This window comes from Tursiops truncatus, chromosome 6, assembly GCF_011762595.2.
Source record: "Tursiops truncatus isolate mTurTru1 chromosome 6, mTurTru1.mat.Y, whole genome shotgun sequence".
Taxonomy (NCBI): domain Eukaryota; kingdom Metazoa; phylum Chordata; class Mammalia; order Artiodactyla; family Delphinidae; genus Tursiops; species Tursiops truncatus.
In genome coordinates this window covers 12,468,243-12,480,567 of record NC_047039.1, presented here as the reverse complement: position 1 = coordinate 12,480,567, position 12,325 = coordinate 12,468,243, and positions in this window count along the sequence as shown.

The following is a 12,325-nucleotide window of genomic DNA, read 5'->3' as shown; positions in this document are numbered from 1 at the left end:
TGATGTAATTATTTATCATGTATGAGGTACAATGGGGCCATGACCGTCAGAGCATTTGTTCTGCCAGAGGGCCTCAGGGCTCACAGAGGAGGGGGTCTATTGTAGGATGAGTTAAGTGTTCAACAAATGCAAAAGGGAATTACAAGCAGGCCTGCGGCTGACACACGTGAAAATACATTCCGGAAATAACGAAGCTCACTGTGGCTGGAAAACGTGGTGGGTAGAAGGACACTGAAAATGTAGTGAAGTGTCGAACCAAACTGAAGTTTACGTGCCCTCGGTGGTTGAACTTATTTGGATAGTCATTGGGTTACTTTTGAGGGGTTTATTTAAAGCAGGGAAATGCTTGAAGACTTAAGTTGTAGATGGTTATGAAAGAGTGAAGCAAAGAGAACCAGAGGCCAGGAGACCTGTGAGTTCTCTGAGGAAGGAATAGGAGCCTGCCCTCAGCTGTAACCCTAGGGATGGGAAAGGTGGGCTGGGGTAGATTCGGGAGACAAAGCCGTGTCAGTGGTAAGGAGATGGTTGAGAAAGGAAGAAGGCATGTGACATCAATGTGACGGTGCCATTAACTGAGAAAGTGAGGACCAGAGGAGGAATGGTGTGGTAGGGGGAGAGAAAGATGATTTCAACTTTGAATACATTTGACCTGGTTTGAACATAACCAGCAGACACTTCTTAAATAGAACTAGAACTCAGGAGAAAAGTCTGGAATGGAAATGGAAACACACGCTGAGACACGCATGTGTATGTTTGAAGATTTGGCCATGAGAACAGATGAGAGAAGTTGGCAAAGTCGTGGGGAAGGGCAGCATTTGAAGACTGAGCAGAAGAGAGTGATGTAAATAGGTGAGTGATGTAAATAGTGTGGTAGGAGAACCACCCCTCACCAAAAAGAGGTGGTAACCAAGCCTGTCCAATTTAGTGGTTAAAGAGGGTGAACTGAAGGGTAGCTCTTGAACTGGGCAGTTGAATCACTGCTGATCTTTGCAAGAGCATTTCTGTCGGAGCAAAAGACGGGTCCCAGGTTAAACTGAATTGGGTCAATGAATGAATAGCAACTAAGGAGTGTTGACTTTTCTTAGTCAATTTGGAGATGAAGAAAGTGAAGGGGAAGATTTCCCAGAGGAGACCGGATGGTAGGATTGTTTGCTTAGGTTGGGATATAGAGAGAGGAGGAATGAGTTTGTAGGCTAAGGAGGAAGTGCAAAGGGAAATATTGAAGACGCGGGGGAGCCAATAAAAAAGTCCTGGAGGGAGTCGGCAGGATATGTTAAGGACTCAGAGGGGAGATTTACCTTGGAAAGGGGGAGAGGGACTTTTGGAATCACTCAAAATTCACAAGACCCAAATACTTAGAATAGGAAATAAAGAGGTAGGTGAGAAGAGGTGGAGATCTGTGAAGAGGTGAAGGAGCAGTAAATTGAGGGAATCCACATCTGACGGGCTCCGTTCTCTCCATGAACACTAGGTCTTTGAAGATGAGGATGGTGGTGGAGGCTGAAGGGGGATGGAACTGTTTTCCATCAATATCTCCTGATCTGAAAGGAGCCGGAACTAAAGCTGAGACTCCTGGAGCCTTTGAATTGCTCTTGGCATCTTTCCCCAGTGTACCTTGATGTTGAGCAGGCTGGAAGCCCAGACCGGGCTCTGCCACCTTTCAGCCTAGTCAGGGCTTTTGAGATTTCAGCTGTCTTGGATTAAACTAAATGATCTCTTGGGACTTTTTAATCCTATAATTGCTGTCAGTAAATTACAGTTCAGTCTAAAAAGCAGGATTGAGAATGGCTGAATGACGAATAGGCATTAGGAACATCTTATAAGTGTTACTTTATATTAGTGGAACAAGAAAGCGTGTTTTTCTGAGCGTCTCCTTTATGCCTCTTGGTAAATGGACAAGATAACAAACCAGAATGCAGAGGAAAAGCTATGAATTCTGGGTGCAGATGAGTGAGGATTCCAAATCCCAAATGATTTACATCTTTAATCAGTAAGCCCCATTCCTGACATTTAAACTTCCATGTATTAGCCCTGGGATGATTTATTGTACCTCTGCTCTACGAGGGGTATGAAGTTCAAAGTCATAATCACTTTTCTAGATTAATTATAAAATTTAATGAAGTTTTTGGAGTGGGGAGAAAAATTTGTAAAGATTACCATGTCATCGACTTCATTTATTATTATTTCTCACTTGGAAACACAAATATAAAGGTCATGAAATGAGCCAGTTTATAAATTCAAATCAAGGGAAAAATAGTTTCCGACAAAGGCCTCATTTCTCCGGCTAAGACAGAAAGCGCTCAGTCATAAGTCAATGGACAGGGCTTCCCTGGTGGTGCAGTGGTTAGGAATCTGCCTGCCAACGCAGGGGACAAGGGTTCGAGCCCTGGTCTGGGAAGATCCCACATGCTGCGGAGCAACTAAGCCTGTGCATCACAACTACTGAGCCTGCGCTCTAGAGCCTGTGAGCCACAGCTACTGAGTCTGCGAGCCACAACTACTGAAGCCCGCGTGCCTAGAGCCTGTGCTCCACAATGAGAGGAGCCACCACAATGAGAAGCCGGAGCACCGCAACGAAGAGTAGCCCCCGCTCGCCGCAGCTAGAGAAAGCCGCGCGCAGCAACAAAGATCCAACACAGCCAAAAATAAGTAAATTAAATAAATTTAAAAAAAAGAAGTCAGTGGACAATGACGAGTCCTATAAATAACTGGAAAGAGCTTTTGAGCTGTTTTCAAGGGTTTTGAATAAGAGCTAATGGATGGTGAAGCTGCTGACCTATTCTTAGATTTTGAAATGCAAATTTGAAGTTTGCCTAAGTGAAATGAGGCTGGAAACTTGGGGTGAGGGGAGAAGGGTTACAGATTACATCAGAAAATATTTGCTTACCACTTAGTAAAAGATACACCCCTGCAGTTCCTAGCATTTTTTGAAATGCTCAACGAACAAAAACGTCTTTACTTCCTCAACCTCGACGAATTTGACTTCCACTTAATATCCTGTCCTCTACTTTCACTACTAGCATGAATATGGAAAAACTGTGGATATATTGAATAAGGAAAGAAACCACAGGTTTTTTTTAAAAAGAGCTCCAAAAGTGATTCTGCTGCACGGCCAAGATGTGGACTCACTGACCCACAGGTACATGGGAAGGATGCCCACAGCTGCAGATCTCTACTGGACTTCAGGCCTATGTATCCAGCTACCACGGGCATTTTAAACTTATGTCCTAAACTCATCTTACCCATCTTTCCTGCTGTGTACCCATCTTCTTATGTTGTCTGGGAATCACACGAGTATCCCTTCAGTTGCCCAAACCAGAAACTTGCCAATTATTTTCCTTCCCCACTTCTCCAGTCATTCACCATGGCCTGTTAATTCCACCTTCAAAATAGCCCCACCTACTCCTCCCCACTTTCCCCTACCTTAATCCAGGCCTCCCCCCAACCCCCTTTGTTGGGCCACTGCAAGAGCTTCCTGACTGGTCTCCATGGCAGCCAGAGTAATTGTTCTAAAATACAAATCCGATCAGACCACGGTGTCACCCTTAAATGGTTCCCCGTTGTCTTGAGGGCAAAGTTAAAGATCTCTAAGGTTGCTGCCAGGCCCTTCTTCATCAGGCTCTGCCCGTCTCAGCCTCACGTCTCCCGTGGCTGTACTCCACTCCCTCCCCCAACACAGGTCAGACTGAACAGATCTTCACGCTTTTCTAACTCCTGGCCTTTGTGAGTACGGTTTCCTCTGCCAGGATAGCCCTTTCCCCACCCCTCCCTCTCACGCTTCATTTTTCAGGGCAGCTCAGCGTTCATTTCCTCTGAGAAATCTTCTTTGACGCCTGTCACACACACTCCACACCCAAGTGGACTGAGTGCCTCTCCTGTAACCTCCCAGAACAGTTGGCATTTACCTCCATTGTGGCACAGTTCACCCTGAAATATGATCGTCTTTTTCCATGTCTTCTGCCCTCATAGACCTTGAGGCCAAGTTAAGCCCTGTATCTGGCTTGTTTTCCACCATGTCCCAGAACTGACGGTGCTTGTCGCCGCATGCATGCTAAACATAGTGAAAATTACCGAATTTTGTTTTCAACACACACACACAGCTAGTTTCAGGCTAGTTTTATTGAATTTACCTGAAGTGGAATAGCAAGTATTTGGAGATAACTTAAGAATTCGGAAGGATTGTACCCTAGGGAAGTTGCATAGAATGGCAGCAGATTTTTGAAAAACTTCATTTTGGAGAGAGAAGAGGAAAATGTTTAAAAAACACTTAAGGGAAAGAGCAGAGCTTGTGGAAACCTGAAATCTGAAGCAACAGGGGTCCAACTGATTATTTAAACATCTGGTTAAACCTAGAATCTTCTCTTGTATCCTAGCTAGGTTGCCTTGTGAGTTCTGTGTTAGAACTGTCACATGCAAAAGCAGCTCCGTGTCATCACTGGTTTTAAAAATGGGATTAGAGCTACCACAGGGTTGGCTTGCGTCATGTTAAACGTGAGACTTACTACTTTTCACCTTGTAACATTGTTTATGGCTTGGGATTGCATTAGATGGCTTGAAATGAGATGGCTGGCCATTGGAGGTGTTCGGACTAAAATTCAGCCTACAGAAAATGGTGTGGCAAGTTTGAGACTTTTTTTTTGTAAAGGTTGTACTCCATTTATAGTTATTATAAAATATTGTCTATATTCCCCGTGTTGTACCATATATCCTTGTAGCTTATTTTGTACATAATAGTTTGTACCTCTTCCTCCCCTACCCCTATATTGCCCCTCCCCTGCCACTGGTACCCACTAGTTTGTCCTCTCTCTCTGTGAGTCTCTTTCTTTTCTGTTATATTCACTAGTTTGTTGTATTATTTAGATTCCACATATGAGTGATATCGTACAGTATTTGTCTCTCTCTGTTTGACTTATTTCACTTAGCATAATGCCCTCCAAGTCCATCCATGTTGCTGCAGATGGCAAAATTTCTCAAGACTTTTAAAAAAATCAGTGTTTCTAACAAGTTATCTCCACTGCCTGTTGAGGAAAACTGCATCTGGTAAGGATTTTCTTTTTGCTGAGCATTGCGGTTGCTGTTACTTCATAGAGTCCTATAATAGATGATTTTATAGATGAAGGAACCAGGGCTCAGAGGTCTTAGATAATTCACCCATATCACACCATTGATAAATTACAACACTGAGATGCCAATTTAAAGCAAAATCACTTTCCAGGGCTCTTTTTAAATCAAGCATCTGGGGTTTCTTAGTTTTTCTGAAATAATTCTGAAGTGTCCATTTATATCCTGAAAATCACAGCTTCTAACCAAAACATTAGACTTCTGCAATAATTAAATTTTCTTGAAAATACTTGTCAACGGTTCTAATGGTAGATCTAGGAAATAACAGAATCAGATCAAACCCTGGGCAGTATTATCAGAGTGAGTGGCATATTTTGTTATATTTGGCAGCACTAACAATCCTTGTGCAAAGATAGATTTTAAGCTTCAAGCCATCCATTGGGGCACCACCAAGTTCTGCTTCATGAATAAATCTGAAAAAAGAAACCCATACCCATTTCAACCATTTCTGAAAGTTAATTTTCATATCATCTGTGCCTTTATCCATGTTATTATGTTCCTGCCAAAGAATCTATATTTTGGGTGGGTTGTAATTCAGGCTGAGAACAGTGTGAAGAAAGATGGGTGGGATGGGGGAGATGGGGGGGAGGTCCAAGAGGGAAGGGATATATATGTATGCATATAGCTGATTCACTTCGTTGTATAGCAGAAACTAACACAACATTGTAAAGCAGCTATACTCCAAAAGAAAGAAAGAAAGAAGCTCAGTATCACTGGCTTCTGAAACATGGCCGTGTTAGCTATGTGATTTCATATACAAATCACTGTTTGGGGTGAGTAGTAAGGGGCAAGGGAAGGATAGGTTGGAAGGAAATATGAAAACTTTGGGGGAGCATTTAGCAAGGGCCAGAAATGGAATCTTGAGCTCTTACATTCTTTAATCCTCACAACAGCTCATTTGTTGTTCTTGTGATCTTACAGAAGAGAAAATCTAGGTTCAATAAATGACCCAGATCTCACCTACGTTTTTGCTCATAGAACAACTGCTGAATCCCTTTGGGTTGTAGTCTCTAGCCTGGTGACCCTTAGCTCCAGGTGAACTGTCCTTCCCATAATGCACACTCCCCGGTTGCTGAGTCAACTTTTTATCCTTTGGTGGATGTGATTTTTTTTTTTTTTTTCTAGTGGGAAAATCAGGTATTCATGCGGTGAGCACAGTCGTAAAGGAATTTCCAATATCAACAAATGCAGTGTTTTCCAAACTTTGGTTTAACCTTGGTGATTTTTGCCATTTAAATGTAAGGTGAATGTGAATTTTAAAAATCATTCTCTGTAAGAATAAAGGCTCTTCAGTCCACAAAGGCACCTATGACCCTTTTGTTTCATGCATTCTTTTAACCAGAGAATATTCATGGTGTACATGCTCCGTGCCAAGGACTGCTCTGGGACGCCAGATTAATAGCTGCTGCATTCATTAATGACCTCTGACTAGTGGATGCTGGTATAGTCTGATGCACATGGCGTCTATTAACAAGCTCATTACAAGTGACAGAATCATTGAGAGGACTGGAGAGCCACTCCTCTGAACTAATGAAACTGCTGAACCCACAGGCACTACATTTTTCTTTTGTTTTCTTTTTAACGGATGGTCATTTATTTTATTTTTTAAGATTTTTATTGGAGTATAGTTGATTTACAATGTTGTATTTGTTTCTGTTGTACAGCAGAGACATTTTTCTTTCTTTTTCTTCTTTTTTTTTTTCCCAGCCACGCCCCCATGATATTCGGGATCCTAGTTCCCCAACCAGGGATTCAACCTGCACCCCGTGTAGTGGAAGCGCAGAGTCTTAAACACTGGACCGCCAGGGAAGTCCCTATAGTGGCTTAAAACAAAATCTGTGGTTGTGGAGATGGGGGAAAAGTGGATTTGAGGAATATCCAGGAAGTAAAATCAATAGGATGGAATGCATGATGGGCTATGTCACCCAAAGATGAAAAGGGTTACTCTTAGGTTGCTACCAGGTGATCGTTCCATTTCCTTAGGGACAGCAAGGCTGGTGGTTCAGAATGGGATTGAGGGCTTGTCAGATAACCCAGCAGACATGTGCACCAGGTCACTGGATAGATGAGTCTGGAACTCAGAGGAAAGAGCTGGGCTGCGGACACAGAGTTTGGTCTTAAACAGCAAAAGGATGGTAGATGGAGCCGTGGAGTAGGTGCTATGATCTAGAGGGATAGAGTGAAAGAGAAGAAGGAAGGTCTAGAAGGAGCCCCAGAAAATGGCAACACTGAAAGATTTGGACAGAGGAGAAGCTAAAAAAGAGGTTGAGGGGCTTCCCTGGTGGCGCAGTGGTTGAGAGTCCGCCTGCCGACGCAGGGGACACGGGTTCGTGCCCCGGTCCGGGAAGATCCCACATGCCGCGGAGCGGCTGGGCCCGTGAGCCATGGCCGCTGAGCCTGCGCGTCCGGAGCCTGTGCTCCGCAACGGGAGAGGCCACAGCAGTGAGAGGCCCGCGTACCGCAAAAAAAAAAAAACGAGGTTGAAAAGGAAGAGCCAGGGAGGAGGAGGAAAGCCAGGAGTGGGAACCGAGAGGGGCGCGTACTTATAGAGCCGCGATGCCAAATGTTGTTTCAAGGTCTGTTTACATGAGGGACTGCAGAGCATTTGCTGGTTTCATCAACATGGAAACATTGATTGGATCCACAGCCCCACTGGAAGATGGCTGGTGTTGGGGGCTGGACTAGAGAGCTTTGCAGAGCAGGAGGAGGAATGGGGACAGCCCTTTAGGGGACACGTGGCCACGGAGGAGAAGAAAGAGATGGGATGATGACTGGGGGATAGGGACTTGAGGGAGGTTTTTTTTTTTTTAAGCTGAACAGGTTTGAGCATATTTAAATAGTAAGAGAAGGATGGAGTAGAAAAAGAAGTAGAAGGTGAAGGAGAGATACAAGTGGGCAGGGTTTTGCTCTAGTCTCTTTTTGCTCCGTTAAGATCAATGGCCCTGAAAAGGAGGAGCTGCCTCGGAAGGTCTCCCTGAGACCCTCTCCTCCAAGCCCCTATCGCATAAGGCCAACGTGTTCCCCGCCTTGGGGGGTGGGGCACTTTTCCTGAGCCCAGTGATGCGCTTACCTTCAACACCATTAAACCAACAAATATTACTTGTAAAGCGATTTTTGGGGGAAGGTCGCACCTTGCAGCCTGTGAGCGTGGAGCCCTAACCACTGGACCGCCAGGGAAGTCCCTAAAGCGATTTCTTCAAGGCATGTGTGAAACTACATCCAACCTTGCAATCACACCTGGTGTGTAAGTTTGAGAGCACAAGGCAGAAAACTAAACTGGTCTTCATAATCCAAGCAGAGGAATTTGGGGTGAGTGTAGAGGTCAGATCCCTAGGGGATGGAGGAGGAGGAAAGAGGCCACAGATATTCTCTAGCTGAGAGGGACTTTGGAATGTAAATCTCTTTTTCCCAAACAAAATCTCCAGTGAAGTCTGCCCTGCTTGTTCCAGAGACTAAGTGGATTATTTGGGGGGGCACTCAAAGAGATGTTGTATTTCACAACTAGGTCAAAATTGTAATTCAGAGAAAGCTGTACTTACCGGATAACTTGTTTTTCTCCATTAAAAAAAACTAGGCTTCATTTACATAAAGTAAAACTTTTTAGTATACGGTTCTTCGAGTTTTGACAAATGCACAGTTATATAACTCCCATCATAACCAAGATACCCGACAGTTCCATCCCCCATCCCCCAAATTCACACATCCTCATACTATTCATATTATCCTCATGTTAAGAACAAATCCTGATTGGAAAACTGGAAACGCCCTCAGTCAATGGTAGTTCTGATTGCTTATCCCCAAAATGATGGGAACAGGCAAAGAAAGTTAACACGGATTTAAAAGTTATACTGGGGTAATTGCAAGTGTTGAATGGAGTTGCAAACATGCCTTTAAAAATCACTTTACAAGCAATATTTATTGGCTTAAGTGATATTATAAGGAGCTCTTTCCAACCTGTTCTAAGCAAATCAAATAGATTTTTTTTTTTTTTTAAAGAAAGGAAAGCTATATCCACTCTCAAAACAGGATAACATACAGAGACCCATGCAGAGGTGGAAACTGCGGGGCCTTCTGGGCTCTAGTTCAAAAGCAGGCAGTGGAGCTGGAGATGGGGAGTCGCAACCCTCACAGGGGGTGCATATTGGGCCAAGGTCAGCCAGCTCTGGAAAGCTGGTGTCTGCGGGGCAGAGAACGCAGAGGACGGCCCCTGCGGACACTGCATCATCAGCCCCGGCTGGTAGGAAGCTGAGGCCGTGGGAGGAGGAGCCAGCCTCGCAGCCGAGCTGCAGCAGAGGAAGCCGAGCGGGCACCGCCAAGGTCACAGTGGAGGAGACTCCGCAAAATACGCAGGCGCGGAGGCCCCTGTACTGCGTGCCCAGTAAAGAGCTCCGGCCTTGCGGGAGCCTCCAGACCGTGCAAAACGCCAAGATACCTAACGCTAAAATCACGGGGCCAACACAGGCAGCCCTCAGATGATGGGTTCCAGAGGGAATGCAAATGAAAGACAGTGTTTTAAGAACTGCGGTTAAATATACATTAATTTTAAGTGCACATTTCAGTGGCATTAAATGCATTCACATTGCTGTGCAACCATCACCCCCATCCATCTCCAGAACTTTTCCATCTTCCCAAACTGAAACTCCGTACCCATCAAACACTAACTTCCCATTCTCACCTCCCTGTCCCTCCCCCTACCAACCACTATTCTACTTTCTATCTCTATTGATTTGGTAATATTTGTCATATTTCACTTAGCATGTTTTTAGGTTTATCCATGGCGTAGCATGTGTCAATTTCCTTCCTTTTCAAGACTGAATAGTATTCCATTGTTTGTTGACGGATGCTTGGGTTGCTTCCACCTTTTGGCCCTTGGATAATACTGCTATGAACGTGGGTGTACAAATCTCTGTAAACGGCAGGGTTTTGTTTGTTTGTTTGTTTTTAAAGCGGCAGCATAGCGTAATGATTACAAGCCAGACTGGAGCCAGACAGCTTGGGTTTGATACATGTTATCTGTGGACTTCTCTTCCTGTGCCTGGGTCCCCTCACCTGTACAATAGGGTGATAACGATATCTTCCTTAGAGGGTTGTTGTAATTACATGAGATTTTATAGATACTTAAAATGCTTAGAACAATGCCTGGCACACAGGGCCATGTAAGTATTTATGAGTTTACCTTGAATTACTTATGTTTAGGATCCCCAAGGAGATAAATGAAGGAATAACAGCCATTAAAAATTCTAAAATAAAATATGCAGAAATGAAACAAAATCAAATGGATATGAGAAAAAAACACTTTGAGAGTGAATTACACAGTCACTGAAAAAAGACACGGGATGAATGATAAACTAGAATTAAGGAGAGAATTACTAAGTTGGAAGATGCTGCTATAATATTCACCACAATGCATCACTAAGTGTCAGAGAGCTTTCTCTGTGATGCTCAAATATTTCTTATTTAAAGGCGGGGAGAACTTCACATCTCCTTTCAGCCTTTCTTTACAGCACACATCCTTGGAAAAGTGGAACAGTTTTTCACTTCCTCTCTTTTGCTCTTAAACTCCCTCGGTCAGGCTTCTCCATCACCCCAGCAAAACATCCCTTGTCAAGGTCACCTATGACCTCCATGGTGCCAGATTCAATAGTTCCTGCTCAGTCTTTGTCCCCTGTAACATCCGATCAGCACTTGGTGCTGTGGATCACACACTTTCATCTCTTGGCTTCCAGGATCTTGCCTTCTTGTGTTTTCCCCTCCTACATTCCGGGAGCAGCTTCTCAGGCTTCCTCGCTGGACGCCCCTCCTCTCTTGCCTCTTAATTCCAGCGCACCCTAGAGTGATCCCTGGACATGAGCACCCAGCATCTCATGGCATCTAGTTACTGAAGACTCCCAAGTTATGTCTGTAGCTGCAATCTGGCCCCTGGACTCCAGGTTCATACATCCGTCTGCTTCCCACTTCCACTTGGACAGCTATTAGGCATCTCAAATTTATTGTGTCCAAAATACATTTCCACTCCACACACAGACACAGACCACTCATTTCTCCTGCATTTTCTTCCATCTGATTAAATGGCAACGTGGTCCATTCAGTGGCTTAGGTCACCTCGTCCTCCCTCTCCGCCCATGTCTCTGTAACACCCCCATATTCAACCCATCAGCAAATCTTAGCCTCTGCGTTCAAAATACATCCCAAATCTAACTTCCACCACTACCACCTTAGTCCAAGGCTCCAAACAGTCATTGCTCTGCTCACTGCCCCACCTTCTCCCAGCAGTGACTTCTTATTTCCTTCTGGATAAAATTTAGAAGTCCTGACCATGACCTCGCAGGTCCTACCTTGCTACCGTGATGCAATGCTCCCCTCCTACGTGCTCACTGCAGCCCACACTCACTGACCTCCTTGACATGCATCCTGCAAGCTGGCTCCCACCTCTCGACCTTCTCATCATGGGTTCCCGGGACTGTGTTGGGAGTAAAATGATTCTTTTCACTGTTGCCTCTCCTTTCTCCACTGGGCCACACATTCCTCACCATCTTGGGCAGGTTCCATAACTTCACACTGGCCTTGGCGATTAGAAGGCCAATCTGATCCCCTTGAAAAACACCCATCTCGGGGAATTCCCTGGCAGTCCGGTGGTTAGGACTCCGCGCTTTCACTGCCAAGTGAAAACTGTTTTTATTGTTGTTGTTTGACAGTAGCCGTCCTAAATGGGTGTAAGGTGATCATGACTTAAATTTTCAATTTTTATCTGGAAATGATTTACGTTAAGTTAGATATATACAACATAGTTAACAATCACTTGTATGTGTGTGTGTGTGACGGAGAGAGAGAGAGAGAGACTGCATAGGTATAAACTGCCTATTTTTGCTAATTAGCACAGAGAATACAATTGGAATTATTTGAGAAGGAAGGATTCAGTGTCACGTGGTAGCCAAAGCCCAGGCAGTGGAGACGGGAATTCTTGTCTTTTTGCCATTGACTTGGGTTTCGTGAGTGATCATGTAAGTTCTCTGGGTCTCAGTCTCTTCATAGTGAGGATTAAAAGAAATATACATGTAAAAGAACAGGGGCTGACACGTATCAAACAGTTAATAACGAGGCCATCTAGAATAAACAAAGGGAAACAACCAAAAGGTACTGGGCTAGATAACAGCCAAGTTCAGCCCATAGCTGAGTTCTTCACATTATAGATATTGCTGGAAAT